Source organism: Grammomys surdaster, unplaced genomic scaffold (assembly GCF_004785775.1).
Source record: "Grammomys surdaster isolate TR1022 unplaced genomic scaffold, NIH_TR_1.0 139, whole genome shotgun sequence".
In the NCBI taxonomy this organism is placed as follows: Eukaryota; Metazoa; Chordata; class Mammalia; order Rodentia; family Muridae; genus Grammomys; species Grammomys surdaster.
Window position 1 is genome coordinate 4,144,755 of NW_021604597.1, and position 14,202 is coordinate 4,158,956.

The 14,202-nt window shown below is 39.9% G+C and overlaps 1 pseudogene; it reads right to left on the bottom strand.

The window, feature by feature from the left end:
• Nucleotides 1-13,544: 13,544 nt before the first annotated feature.
• LOC114617994 lies at nucleotides 13,545-13,998 on the bottom strand (annotated as a pseudogene).
• Between the last annotated feature and the right edge of the window lie 204 nt (nucleotides 13,999-14,202).

Below are 14,202 nucleotides of genomic sequence, written 5' to 3' on the forward strand. Positions count from 1 at the left end.
CTTTGTAGTTTGGCCTGCTGCCACAATTTTAAAAATTATTTTCACAAAAAAAATTATAAAATGTCTACAGTCTCTAATTCTGGGCTGCAAAGTCAACATTCACAAAAAAAAAGAAAGAAAGAAAGAAAGAAAGAAAGAAAGAAAGAAAGAAAGAAAGAAAGAAAGGAAGGAAGAGCTAAGTCTTCAAGAATGTTGCTATTGCAGCCTGCTTGGGAACTTTGCCTAAAATCTGAGTTCCACCCCTGTCATTTCTACCTTCCTTACCCCAAAGCGACATTGCTAGAAGTTTAGTTTCTCACATGAAATCCACTGGCAAGGCAGAGTTGCCTGAAATCAAAGACCAAAAGATGATTATAATGAATTAAAAAAATAACCTGTGGCTGAGAACATGTCTGATACAGTTTCAAACTTGAGTCCTTCCTATAGCCATGACATCTGCATGTATTAAGTTTCAATGAGGTTTATGTCATTAAGTGAAATAAGTACTATATCTGATCCAAAATATATTCTGCAGGAAAAGAGGCTCCAAAGTTAAGGGAGGGAGGAAGGAAGAAAGGAAGGAAGGAAGGGAGGGAGGGAGGGAGGGAGGGAGGGAGGGAGGGAGGGAGGGAGGGAGGAAGGAAACCAGCCAAAAATAAAGACAAAAACCAAACCAAACCAACCAACCAACCAACCAACCAACCAACCAAACAAACAAACAAACAAAAAACCCTGGCGAGCAAAGGGGAAAGAACGGGAAGTCGGGATAGGAAGCTTCCATTTGCTCGGTTAAGCTCAGCACATCACTTACTGTCGTGTCTTCTCCCAAAGGCAGAAGGATTATTTGGTGATGACTTAAATGTTGATATCCACACTCTTGTAAGGATAAGTAAGAATTAAATTTGTAGCAAGAAGTAAGAGATGAGAATTCAGATGACCTCAGTTGAAGCAAGTTCATTGAATGCCGGAGACGAGACATCTCTAGTCTGGCCACTGATCAGGGATAGGACCTAATAGCTTGACAAACACAGTTCCTGGAAGGCTGGGGCTTTTGTAGCTCAGGACTGAGATGGGAAAGGGAGCTCCTTAGGGGCTGAATAAGACCAACCAGTATCTGAGGTTGGGGAAGCTGCTTTCTTTTGCGATCCCCAGAGAGCTGTCTCCCTGGGACTTTGAGCGGCGTTTCAGTGCCTTGACTTTGGTAAGATGAGGATGGGTGGGATTTATTTTATTTATGTATTTATGTAGTTATGTAGTTATGTATTTGTGTGTGTGTGTGTATGTATGTATGTATGTATGTATGTATGTATGTATGTATGTATTTTTGCCATAGTAGAGGACTGGAGGCTTCTGAGGGATGAAGACAGAGTCGGTGATGGTTAGCATCATCTACTTGATAGGATCTAAGATCATCTAGGAGAGAGACCTCTAAGTACAGCTGTGAAGAAGCTCCTAGAGCGGATTACTTGAGGTGGGAAGGCACACTCTTTGACTGTGAACAGGACCATTAGTTTGCTGGCGTCACAGACTGAATTAGAAAGAGAAAGTGAGCTAAGCCCTGATTTTTTTAAATTGAAAACAATTTTAAAAAAGTACAATACACTCTGATTATAGCTCCCTCTCTCCCAGCTCCTCCCTCACCCTCACCACCCTAACCCACACCTTTTATTGCCCTCTTTCATTAGAAAACAAACAGGTATGAACCAAACTAGAATAGGACAAAACAAAAAAACATACAAACAAACAGAAAAAAGACCCAAAGAAACACATATAGACAGACTGACAGACAGTCAGACAGACACACACACGAACACAATATCATACACACAGAAATGCCATAAAAACACAAATCCAAAAATCATAATATATAATCAAAAGATCTGCAAGGGAAAACAAACAAAACCCAACCAACCAACCAACAACAAAAATGCCAAACAAAGCATTATGAGATAAAAGGTCTCCAAAAATGTCATTGAATTTGTTTTGGGTTGGCCATAAACTGCTGGGCATGAGTGGTCAGTCCTGATGGGTCTAAAAGGCAACTTCTTACAATCTTTCTGTCTCCTCTTCCACAGAGTTCCCCCAGCCCCCAGGGGAGGGGCTTGATGGAGACACACCCCATTTTAGACTGACCGTTCCATGGTCTCTTTCTCTTCTGCACATTGTCCAGCTCTGAGTATCCATTTCCATCTACTGAAGGAGCAAAATTTATTACAGATAGGAACATTACTATGTCCACTCAAGTACCTACAACCTTGGGTGTGTGTCCTTGAAACTCTCTTCATACACATAGTTTGTATTTTAGTCAGGATTTCTATTGCTGTGATGAATGCCACAACCAAAAGCAATCTAGGGATGAAAGGGTTTATTTTGCTTAAATTCCTACATTGTAGTCCACCACTGAAAGAAGTCAATATAGGAAACTGGAGGCAGGAGTTGATGCAGAAGTCATAGAGGGATTTGCTTCTTGCTTCCCCTGGCTTGCTCAGCTAGGTTTCTTATACAACCCAGGACCACCAGCCCAGGGATGGCACCATCCACAATGGACTGGACTCTCTCACATCAATCACTAATTAAAAGAAAATGCCTTACCACCTTGCCTACAGACTAGTCTTATGACGGCATTTTCTCAATCGAGGGTCCCTCTTCTCTGATGGCCATAGCTTGTGTCAACTTGACATAAAGCTATCCAGTACAGATATCTATTGTCTTCAGCCTTTAGGTATTAGAACTTAAAAGAACAAAATCAAGTACTGTGTGAGTTGAGTATATATTAAAGAATGATGAACAACAATTTCCTCCAAGACAGAATACTTAATCTTAGAGGAAATTTGGTTTAAGATACAGGATGCCCTAAGAGGAGGTTAAACACTCCTTCATGAAGAGAAACTTTTTAAGATTTGGGAGAAAACAACTTCAAAGGCTTCAGGAAGTACCTGAAACTGACTAGATTCACTAGGCCCCTTTCATTCTAAGTTTATATAATCTGTAAGAACTTCTGAGAGACACTCAGACAAGACAACCTGCCTGGAAAAGATGCCCTCAAGCCTGTGAGCTGCATGAGGCTTGTGCAGTCCATTCCTGCTTTCCAGTTTTAGTGAGCTATCATCAAAGCTGGGGTGGGCTTTGGTGAAGCATCTATCTTTGAGTCATTTCTGCTCCTATAATGAACTCCTCACCCACACTCCTGTAAGTAATCCCAATAGAACTCATTGGTTCACCAAACTGGACTTTGGTGGTATCCTTATTTGTTCTGCTATTGGTTCTCTATCTGGAATGGGTAGACATTTTGTCACATCTCTCCAGGAATGGTGTCACAGAACAGAGTATATATGTTGATAGTGTTCACATATCTTGATGTATCACTATGAGATAATTATGAACTGATGTTGGGGCAGAAAGGGAGAGCAAAAGCTACTGAGAGGAAAAAAAAGCCAGCTGCCGTTGGTTGTCATGAGTGAGAAGGACAACTGTGTGCCACCTTGAAATCCTTCCCCTGGGAGCTTTGAAGAGAACCACACACACTGTCAACACTTAAAAAATAGTAAATAGCCCACAGAGCAAATTATTCCTCATGCTGAGTGAATTTGCATTGTTAGAACATTTTCAGTTGTTTAGGAAAGTGCCTACTCCAGCTTTTGTGGAAATTTACCAGCCTGAGTAGTCATAAACCTTGTAAATAGGTAGCCTTGGCAGATAATACCAACTTAGATAAGGACAAGTAAATCATAGGCAGAGTCATAGTGACCTGTCCCCTGAACCTTCACCCAGCCGATACCCTGTTCTGAAAAGATATCTGTATTCCCCCTGAACACCCACGCTCTGGTGTCATCCCCTTCCCCATGTCCTACCTTTTTGTGTTTATAACCTGTCAGCTACGCCAGCATAGCTAACTGAGTTCCTTGGATCAGCGGAGGGCTGAGGGCGAGAGAAAGAAAGACAAGGAGTCATCTGGTAAAGAACCAAATGCTTATATTTTCAACTGCGTAGCTCCCTTTTATACTCCCCACAAAACAGGAACAAAACAGGAACAGGAACAAAACAGGAACAAAAACAGGAACAAGGAGATACACTTGGCAGCCTACCACCTAGGCTTAGATTTCTCCTTGAGCAGTCTTCTCAGGGAAATGCATAGAGACGGGGGATCAGGCACAACAGCACAGGTGCAGAGGATGGTGACTTACAATAACCCTTGTGTGAATAAGTAAAAATTATGATTTGATTTAATAAAATAAATAAAAATTTTAAAAAGGCAACCCTCCCAATCTTTGGTTTTCTGCTATCGGAAACATAGATGTCCAGCTTATGCTTAATAAAGGTTGGAAGTGTATCTTGAGCTGTGCCCAGGTTTTCTCTCTGTTCATTGATTTGATTTTGCTCCTTCTGAGTATATATATCTATATCTCCAAGGCTAATTCTCAACCTGTCCCACAGGTGATGTGGCCATGCAGTTGCTGCTGTGTTGTGATAAGTGGGCATTCAGGAGGCTACAGTGTAATGGTAGATCACATTCTGAGCATTGCTTTGACTTCTCTTGTACTCTCTAAATAAGGACAAATTACTTCTTGATTAGTCGATGTTCAAATAGCCAAATTAATCAGAATTAACTATATTAATGATCATTTCAGAAATGTTATTTTGATGTTGCTATGAATCAAGAGTCAGTTTAGCTTAAAGAGACAGCTATTAAATAGCCCTTGGTTTTAATTTTAAAAAATAGGTCACAATAACAATAATCACACTATTTAGTTCACACAGTTTTGACTTTATCCCAGAAGATGTGGAAATCTCTGACGCTCAAAGACATCTTGTCAAAAGATACTTATCCAGCGTAGTCTTAGGAATGAGGACATTAATGGAAAAATTTATTACTTAAATATATAAAAGAAAAGGTTTTGTAGACAATAAAATAGCAGTTTTTGTTAATTCTTAGAAACTGAGACAAAAAGAGTGCTCTTAAACATGACCCCGAGGTTCTATCAATGGGAAGTTAATGCAATAAAAAGAAAGAATAATTTGGAGTGAAGGCTTCCCCACCACACCCCTCTCTACCTCACCCCTTTCTATCCTCATGTTTTAATAGGTGATTTCAAGTGCAATTAAAAAATATACTTGAGCAACTGTCTTCCTTTTCTTTGGGAGTGTCTAAAGAAAAATTCCCCAGAGACACGGAGCTTCTGTAATTAGGACTCATATGTCAGCAAGAAAGGATCCTGTAATCTCCCCTCACATCAAATGGGAACTAAGCCCTTTCAAGAACATTCCAAAATGTACATGTTATCCTTGTGTTCTAAGCTTGAAAACACACACAGAAACACACACCCTTTCTGACACACCCCCTATATCTCCACACCCACATGTGGTGCTTCTGTTTCAAAGTAACATTGCCCGAAGCCACCTTTCAAAGAAAGGGCCGCCTACTTTTTCACCTCTAGATATTTTGGGATAGTTCTGGGAAACTGTAGTATCAAGAAACCTCATTTAACCCCCTTTCAAAGACTCTTAAAATGTGTGATGGCTTGTTTAATTCAAGTCATTTGAGTTTTCTGACTATATTTGAATATACTGAACATAAAATTGTAGAAAATGAGTGTGGAATTTGCATATTTAACATTTTTAAATAGTTTCTTTGAGCACAGAGAGTCTAAGTTATATCCCCATCCCTTAAAGTTTGAACTGAGAATATTATAACTAGCCTTGTAAGACACAGACAATGATTAGCTCAAGAGAGAAAGGTTGATTTCTTTTTTCTTTAGATTTATTTATTTTATTTTACATGTATGAGCATTTTGTTTCTGTGTATGTCTGTCTGTGTACCACATGTGTGAAGTGCCCATTGAAGTCAGAAAAGTGCATCAGATCCCCTGGAACTGGAAGTACGGATGGTGATGAGTAACCCTGTGGGTACTGGGAACACAACCTGTGTCTCTGGAAGAGCAGCCAGTGCTCTTAACCACTGAGCTATCATAATAACCCCATTTATTTCTTCTTTCAGAACAGATGTTGCTGTGTGTTTCAGCCTGGCCTTAAATTTGTTATCCTCTTGCCTTAGCCTCCTGAATGCTGGGATTATAAGAGTATGCCATTGCCTTTGGCCTGCCTCTTTTTGTTTATGGCAAAAAACTGATGAAGAAAAATCTTACCAGCCCAATTTAAAACAAAGTTGTCTTTATAAATGTTGCTGGTGTCTCTAGAATCCATCTTCATAGTGAGTTGTAACCCAGAAACAATGGTTCATAATTATCTGGTTTAGTCCTAGCAAAAGAAATTTATTCTGTCACATAATCTGAAAATTTACACTTGAGTTTCCTGAGGCTCAGGCTAGTCTTGAAATCCTGACCCTCCTGTCTCAGCTCCAAGTTCTGGTGTTACAGGAGTTGCACCATCATACCCAGCTCCAACTGTTTTCTAAAAGTCTTACCTCTTGGATCCTTGAGATAGCTCAGTGGGTAAAGGTGCTTGCTACCAAGCCTGAAGACTTGAGTTTGATCCCTGGGGCCCTCATGGTGCGAGGCGAGCACTGGCACTCCCAGGATGTTCATTCCACCAAGGCTCTATTTTGTGGTTATTATGAAAAAGAATTTTAATGGCACTTGTACATTTTTTGTGAACACTTATTTTCTTTGTATTTAGAAGAGGATTTTCTTTTTTGGACAGAGAGTATTGTGATGAAGTTTGGGAGAGCCAGAATCCACTTAACAGGTACTTCTTTGTGCCTCTGCTGGTAAGAGGGCTTGATCTGAGTCCTCAGGTCACAGGACAGGGATTCATCCCTCAGTGTCCCTGCTCATTCTTGAGGCTATGCTCTACTTCCTCTGAGGGTTGCATATTGGCTGAGGCACTGGGCTGGACTGGAGAACTCTATTGCTTGAGTGCTGTTCAGTTTAGGGGCTTCCAAGCTGACACTTAGTAAACATTGAGCCATAATTTACAAACCCTCCTCTGGATGTCAAAGTACAATGTCAGAAATCCTACTTGCATGTATTCTTGTAAGAGTCACACTTATTCAAGTAGGTCAGAAGGGAACTTTGGAAAGCATAACTAAGCCAGTTGCTGACTACTGGAGCAGTGTACATATGGAATGTTTTAACTTTGTGTTTTCTTAACTTGTATGTTTGAACACAAAGAGTGAGCCGTGTTTGATAGACAGACCCGAAGGCTGGTTATTCTGCTCTCTGCATTCCTATCAGTGGTGCTTAGGGTAATGTGTTGTGTGTATTAACGCTATACAACGAATGTCTGCTGAATTCATTAATGGGTGAATGGGAGGGGAGGAGATTTTCCCCACAAGGCACAGGTTAAGACACAGCAAACATTTTTCTCTGTTGTTTGTCAGTAAGTGTCAGCTGCGGCTGGTCAGAGGACTGACAGATGCCTGGAACACGTGCCAGTATCAAGTATCTGAATGCACTTGGGAGAGGGGTGCTTCAAGTGTCACATGTTAGATGCAAATAGATTGCAAAGACAGTCAAAAATAGTTTAGAAAAATCTGTTTTCTTCACCTATTTTCCATGTCAGGGAAAAAAACATGAAAATTCATAACAGCGGAAAATCTACAATAGCGAAGTGATTTCCATGAGATTGAAGCTGGAATGCATAAGGTGAAAGCACTGTATTGTGGGTAATTTGTTCAACTACCTCATCAGCAAATACAATATGAATGCAAAAGAAAAAGATCTTTCACGGTGCAATTTATAAAGCAGTAGTAGTGTGAATTGAAAACAGAAAAATCTGTCCTTAATTATTTATTATTAATTATCGCCTTCAAAATTTATTTCACTCCAAACTGAAGACTTAGGCACAGTACAAGTACAGTCAGTGAACAAAATGGAAGAGAGGGGGAGAAGAAAGAGGAGAATGCAGGGTCCAAGCATTTGCTCAGCGGAAGAGAAAGGAAGCCGGATTGATGTGTGACAAGAGTTTCAAGTTGCAGAGTGGGCAGAACACCAGAATCAGCATATGGCTGGCCCTGGCCAGATTACAGGCAAGCCTCTCTGTGTCCAGACTTAAAGTCTGTCACAAATGGCTCTGTGACACTGGATCAAAGGTGACACTCTCACAGACTGGCCTCAGGCAGCATCGGTGATCATGCACATCTCATGTGAGAACATCAGAATTGGAACACAGTGGGTGTGGCTGTGTGGGTGGGTGGAGGAGCCCACATGCTCAGAGGAAGATCATGACATTCATCTGAACTCTGATTACTGCGTAGCATTGTGGGTAAGACTCAAATGCCATGTGCTTTTGCTGCAACGGCAGAGCTGATTTTTAAGGCAAAAGAGGAGTGTTGAGGCTGAAGTGTTTGGGGAGATCTACTCTCGGACTCTGATTCCAAACGCTACTGGGAAAGCACAGACATTGAGGGGCCAGTTTTCTGTCCTGGCTGGGGAGGAAGAAGAGGTGGAACCCTGGGATGCTACGAAAGTACACAGCCACTGAAATATTCAGCATAAGCTTGATTCTCTTGTATCCAGAGCAATGCCAAAGCTTTCCAACCCTGGTTAATCACCAGGGCAGGAAGTCTCCTGATGCCTTAGATTCTAAAGAAACCCTAGCTGTCTATTTCCATCATGTATCTCCAATGGGAAAGAAAATCTTTCTTCTTAGCCCTACTTATAGTTTCATGGATACTACACTATACTATTAAAAGCTTCAGTTAAAGAGCTCTTAAGCTTTCTTTGTGGATTTATTTGTATTAAGTACAAATTTTTTTAGGCAACAAAAATAATTGTAAATTGTTAACATAGTATAATTTAATCTTTACAATGGGCTTCTCAAACAATTATTTATCTATCTATCGTCTGTTTGTCTATCTGCCCATCCATCTATGTTTTATTTTTCCCTTGGAGATTTATATTTTTATTAATTTTGTTCATTAGATAACTTAATGTCTATAGACATATCTGATTCATTTTTCATTTTAGGTCAAGGATATTTGTTAAATCCAGGAGTTTTACTTTGAAATCATTGTTTTTGAAAGTGTTCAATATTAATAATAAAATATACACTATAAGAGTAACAGCTTCCTCCTTGTTTCCTTCACAGTCCAGAGAAGGACTGGGAGGCAAGAGCCAGTTCTTCCTTGCTTTCTTCAGGTAACAGCTCCCCTTCTGTGACTCTTGACTCTCTGACATCTCACGTATCTTGTTGGCTGTAGACCCACAATCTCCATTGCTATAGCATCAGATTGCATCACATGCTCCACACATTTTTACAATCTGAGAACAGCTTTTATGTTGTAATATGGACTAAGCTGTGTCTCCTCAAAGTTCTTGGGTTGAGACTTGGAGGAGGAGTTTTTAATAATATAGTCAAAGTTTAAAAGGATATAAGGACACATCCCTAGGCCAATAGGAATGGAGAAAAGACCATCTGAGACAAGACACCCATTGTCTATGAGCCAATGGGCAACCTTGGGGACTACTGCTCACCTCCAGGACTGTGATGCTCAACCCACTGCTAAGTCATCCAACCTGTGATTTCTAATATGGCATTCTAGCAACAGATATTTATCCAGTCACTTAGATACCTATATGTCATTTTATCATAAAGGTACTAGAAACCCCTTCTACAGCTGCTAAATTCGTCTTTCTGTTTGGTCTCAGTATCACTACCTCAATGCAATCCTTTCTCTAGCCAAACAGCCTCCCAACCAACGGATGCTTCCCAGAAGATTGTCTAACTATATATATATATATGTATATGTATATGTATATATACATATATAATATTATATATGTAATATACACACATATTACACATATATGTAATATATATGTATATAATATATTGTCTATATATTACATATTATATATGTATGTATATATTTCATCATGTGAATTATAATTTAAATTTCTTAATGACTATGCAGACATTTAGACAAATCTTAAACCACTGAATGTAAGTATGATAACCTTAGGACTCAATGCTTGCCTACCCACCTAGTGTCACCCCCATAGCCACCCATCATAAATATGTCTCTTGTACCAGGCTGTTAGAATGGCTGGAAATTCTTGAGCACAGTTGCTATTTCTGACCTAGTTTTTAATCTTCCAAGCACTGAGTACCCTGCCTGTTTGACTCACTTTTGCCAGTCCTACGCTTAGCTTAGAAGCTGATGCCTCCAATGGCATCTCTAACAGAATTTTGTCTCCCAGTTTCTAATTTAGGTCTTCTCAGTGAAATTCAGTAGCACCGTCTTTGAAAACTTGAATACTTACCACTCATTATGTTTATCTGCTGTCCTCATGCTATTTCTACTTTCCTAAGGACAGTTTTGACCTCTCAGAATCAACACCGATGGATACATCTTTGTCTTCATACAGGAAGGACCCGGTTTATCTCCAAATCTGTAGCTTTCCATCAAATGGTATAAAATTAATTACAAAACGGAAATAGAAAAGAAAAGGCTCTGTGGCATTACCGGAACGAGTCCATTCAAATGTCTAGCACTTTCCCTGCCAGGTGGTCTGTAGTTGGATTCCAGAAGCTGAAGAAGAGAGTACCACCACCTGTTTTTCTTGGAGCCTAACAGTTGGTTCATGTTTATGTTGAAAGTTGCTACATCAGTTTCTTTGAAGAAGCTAAATTCCACTGGTGCATCTCATTAGGGAACTACAGGGCTGTGTGGTCTGTGTCTTTAAAGAAGGTGGTGGGTGGTGTTCTATTGTTAATCAACATATCCTCTGCCACCACCGGCTCAACCCAGGTCTACCACAGCTCAAAAATGATGACAGTTTCTAGACCACCTGGGTTTAGTAGTTATGCTCAACTCCTAGAGTAGGCAGAACTAAAAAGGAAAAAAAAAAATCAGTGAGCCAAAGGCATGGATTCAGTCCAAAGGAACACATATTAGAAACAGGTGTGAGACGTTTCCTGAGAAAACGCAAACCTTGATTCTCCAGCTGGCAGTGGATGGTGCTGTTTTCCCCAGAATTAGCCGCCTAAAAACAGTTTGACAAAGGATTTAATTATAAATGTCGTTTTCACTTCAAGCCGATGTTTCCACAGCCCATACATCTGCATAAAACACTAGGGTAATTATAAACTTTGTAAAGCATGAGGTTTTATTTCCCTTTTATTTCCCAATGATATTATATCCTTCCTATAGACACTTAGAGGCGAGGTGCATTTTAGTGTGGGAAGCATTCAATGGGTGTATTATATTACCCTTCACATGCAAAATATGATTTCTATTGACTCAGATACAAAGCTTATGATGTGTACTCAAGTTTACAGCAAAAGGATGAGGACACAGCTGGATGATGCTTAGGTTTGTGTATTTTAATAACTACCTCATCCAGGAAAGTACTTGTCCTTGTGGATGGGAAAGTTCCTTACTAGTAGTTTAAATTACAACACATATCCGTTAAATATTTAATTTATTATATGTAGTAGATGGAAATGGATGATAATTAAAATAGTTTAATTATCTTTTAAATAGTTATTTTGATGGCCACACAGCAATAGAAATCTCTTCTCTCTTCTTTACTGGATTATAAATATTAAGCAAAATTGCCTGCTTAAAAACATTCTGCAAAACATAAATATAACAGATAAAACACACATATATATTTCATCCCGGGTGGGGCTCATTGGTAGAGTACTTGCGTATAATATATACAAAGCCATTGAATTTGACCCTTAGCTCTGCAGGATGAAATCTTTTTGGGGAAAACTACTGGGAACAGCCAGGGTAAATTGAAATAAATCAGAAATTAATACTATCTCCAGGAACATTCATATCCGACCCTGACACGACAGGCTTTTAGAAGAACACTTCCATGCATGGCCTGGTTAATAAATTAAATTGTTGTACGCTGGGCAGTCATATTATATCCTTAGCTTTTCTCCTTGGTTGAACGTGTAAAGCCCAGTGACACATTTCCTGGATCCCTCAGAGGATCCTCAGCGGAGGTCGCTCCCAGTGGTTGGAATAAAGTGACCCCATTCCACCAGTCAGGCCCTGCAGTGTTTGTCAGCAGGTTTCTCGTCTGCATCCCAAATGCCCATACTTGTAAACCCTATCACAAGTTATAGGGAGCAAAGGGCTCAGAGCTTCCCATTCTTGCTTTGAGCTCTCACCCTCTTGCTCCTGGCCTTTGATCTCCCAGAGCAACATTTTGATACATTTTCCTTAATCTCACTGTCCAGCTCTCGGGGGCTAAGGTGAAGTCATGACAGTAGAGGCTCTGCATCTTCCTGACCAGTTCCCATGTCTCGGCTGCCAAAACAAGGGTATGTGAAAATTATTACTGCTTTTATGATGAAAATATTTGAAGCAATATGTCAAAGCATTCTTGGAAGACTGTGCTGTGATTGAGTGTGCTGCGGGCTGGAAGAGGACGGAGGCTTCTTGTCTTGTAAAGTGGAGATGGGGAGCCGATTAGGAAAATGACCCAGGGGGTCTTGCTGATTCTGCTTGTAAAGATGGTCTTGCAATTTAGTTAACTGTTTGTGACAAATATACATTAGAAGCTGTACCCATGATCCTCGGCAATATGGCTGCCTAAATAAGGCCTGGATAAGGACAACATCAACAGACATGTTAATGTGGAAGAGGGAAATCTCACAGGGCCACGAAGGGCTAGACAAAGAACTACCAGCAATAAACAATTACTGAAAGAGGGAAAATTTGTCTTCCCCAGGCATGGATTGTCTAGCACCAAGTGATCAGTCCTAAAATCATACACAGGCAACACCAAACAGACTCAGCAGGTCATATTTATATATTTTGTGCATATATATATATATATATATATATACATACATACATACATACATACATATATAAACACACACATACACACACACACATATGTAATGATACAAATTGAAAAAGAGAGAGACCATGAATTTGAGAGAGAACAAAGGGCTGGGGGGAGGAAATGGAGGAAGAAAGATGCAATTATATTTTAATAATAAAAGATTGGAAAAATAAAAGTAATGTAGATGAAGAAAAAAATTACATATTAAAAGTGAGAAGCTGGGAAACAAACTGTAGATGAAGTGGGGGCTGTGGCAAAAGACACTTCAAAATCAATGTTTTGCCTTCACTCTCTGGAGTAGTTTTAAGAAGTGTCCCTCATACAGGAGAACATCCGACAAGACTGAGAACTGGTCAGATGACCCTGCGTGTGTTCAGCGGCATGGGAAATGACTTCCTTTTACAGGTAAAATGTCTCCCTCCATGTGAAATAAATCCACCTTTTTTGTACCTGTCCACCATTGTTTTCTATCTGAATGATGTTCACTTTGGTGGCAGGCTCCAAAACAAGGTAGTAACTGCTTCATTTTAGTTAGTTATTGATAGTAGGAAACCCTGGCATTATTTTTCGACCATGAGCTTTATTTACAACTGACTCTGTGTATTCTAAACTATAACATGGTAAACTCACTTTAACTAGCTCTCTTGATTCCAATGACTTAGGGAGTAAATATTCCCCCCTCTCAGTTCTGAATATTCTTTATAATTAGGATGCAAGATAATTTTAACATGAAATTAAACATAAAACTGAATTGGGCAGTGACTTATTAATCTTTATTTTAAACTCTGATCTACCAAATTAGTGTTTGCTACCAACTCTGGGAGCAGAGACCTTCACGGGCTTCACGATCTTTTGTTTAGGTGCTACCTTTGTGGAGGCCTTAGCAGCAGCCATTGCTGTCTTCTTTGATGCCTGCTTAGCCTTTTTTGCTTCTTTGGCAATCCTTATAGCCTGAGCTTTCCTAACTTGTGGTTTCTGAATCCTCTTAGCCATTCTATCAGCTCGCTGGAATTTGACTGCACAGCGGGTTCTTTTCTTTAGAATTTCTTTCAACTGTCTTGTGTTTCCTTCTGTAGAAGACAGTCCAGTTTATCTGCCGAGGATTCCTTTTGGAAAGGAATTCGGACTCACATTTTGCATTAAGAAACTGGAAAACCTGCCCATCGGTCCTGGTGTAGCACCGCCCATGTCCGGGGTAGATCTTGTACCCCCTGAAACTGCATGGCTCGACCTTCATGGTGATAGATGTTGGCTTGCCCGAGAAAAATGACGAAGAGCTGTGTTTTTTTAAATTATTTTTTTAAAAAGAAAATTATACTTACCTTTTATTTCAAGTGGGCACCTATAGAGCACATGGCTGTCATTTGTAGTCACAGCATCAACAGCACAGCCGATCCCTTTTCATCTTTCTGTACCTCAGAGACCTTCATCCTTCATTCTTTCTCCCCACATCCCT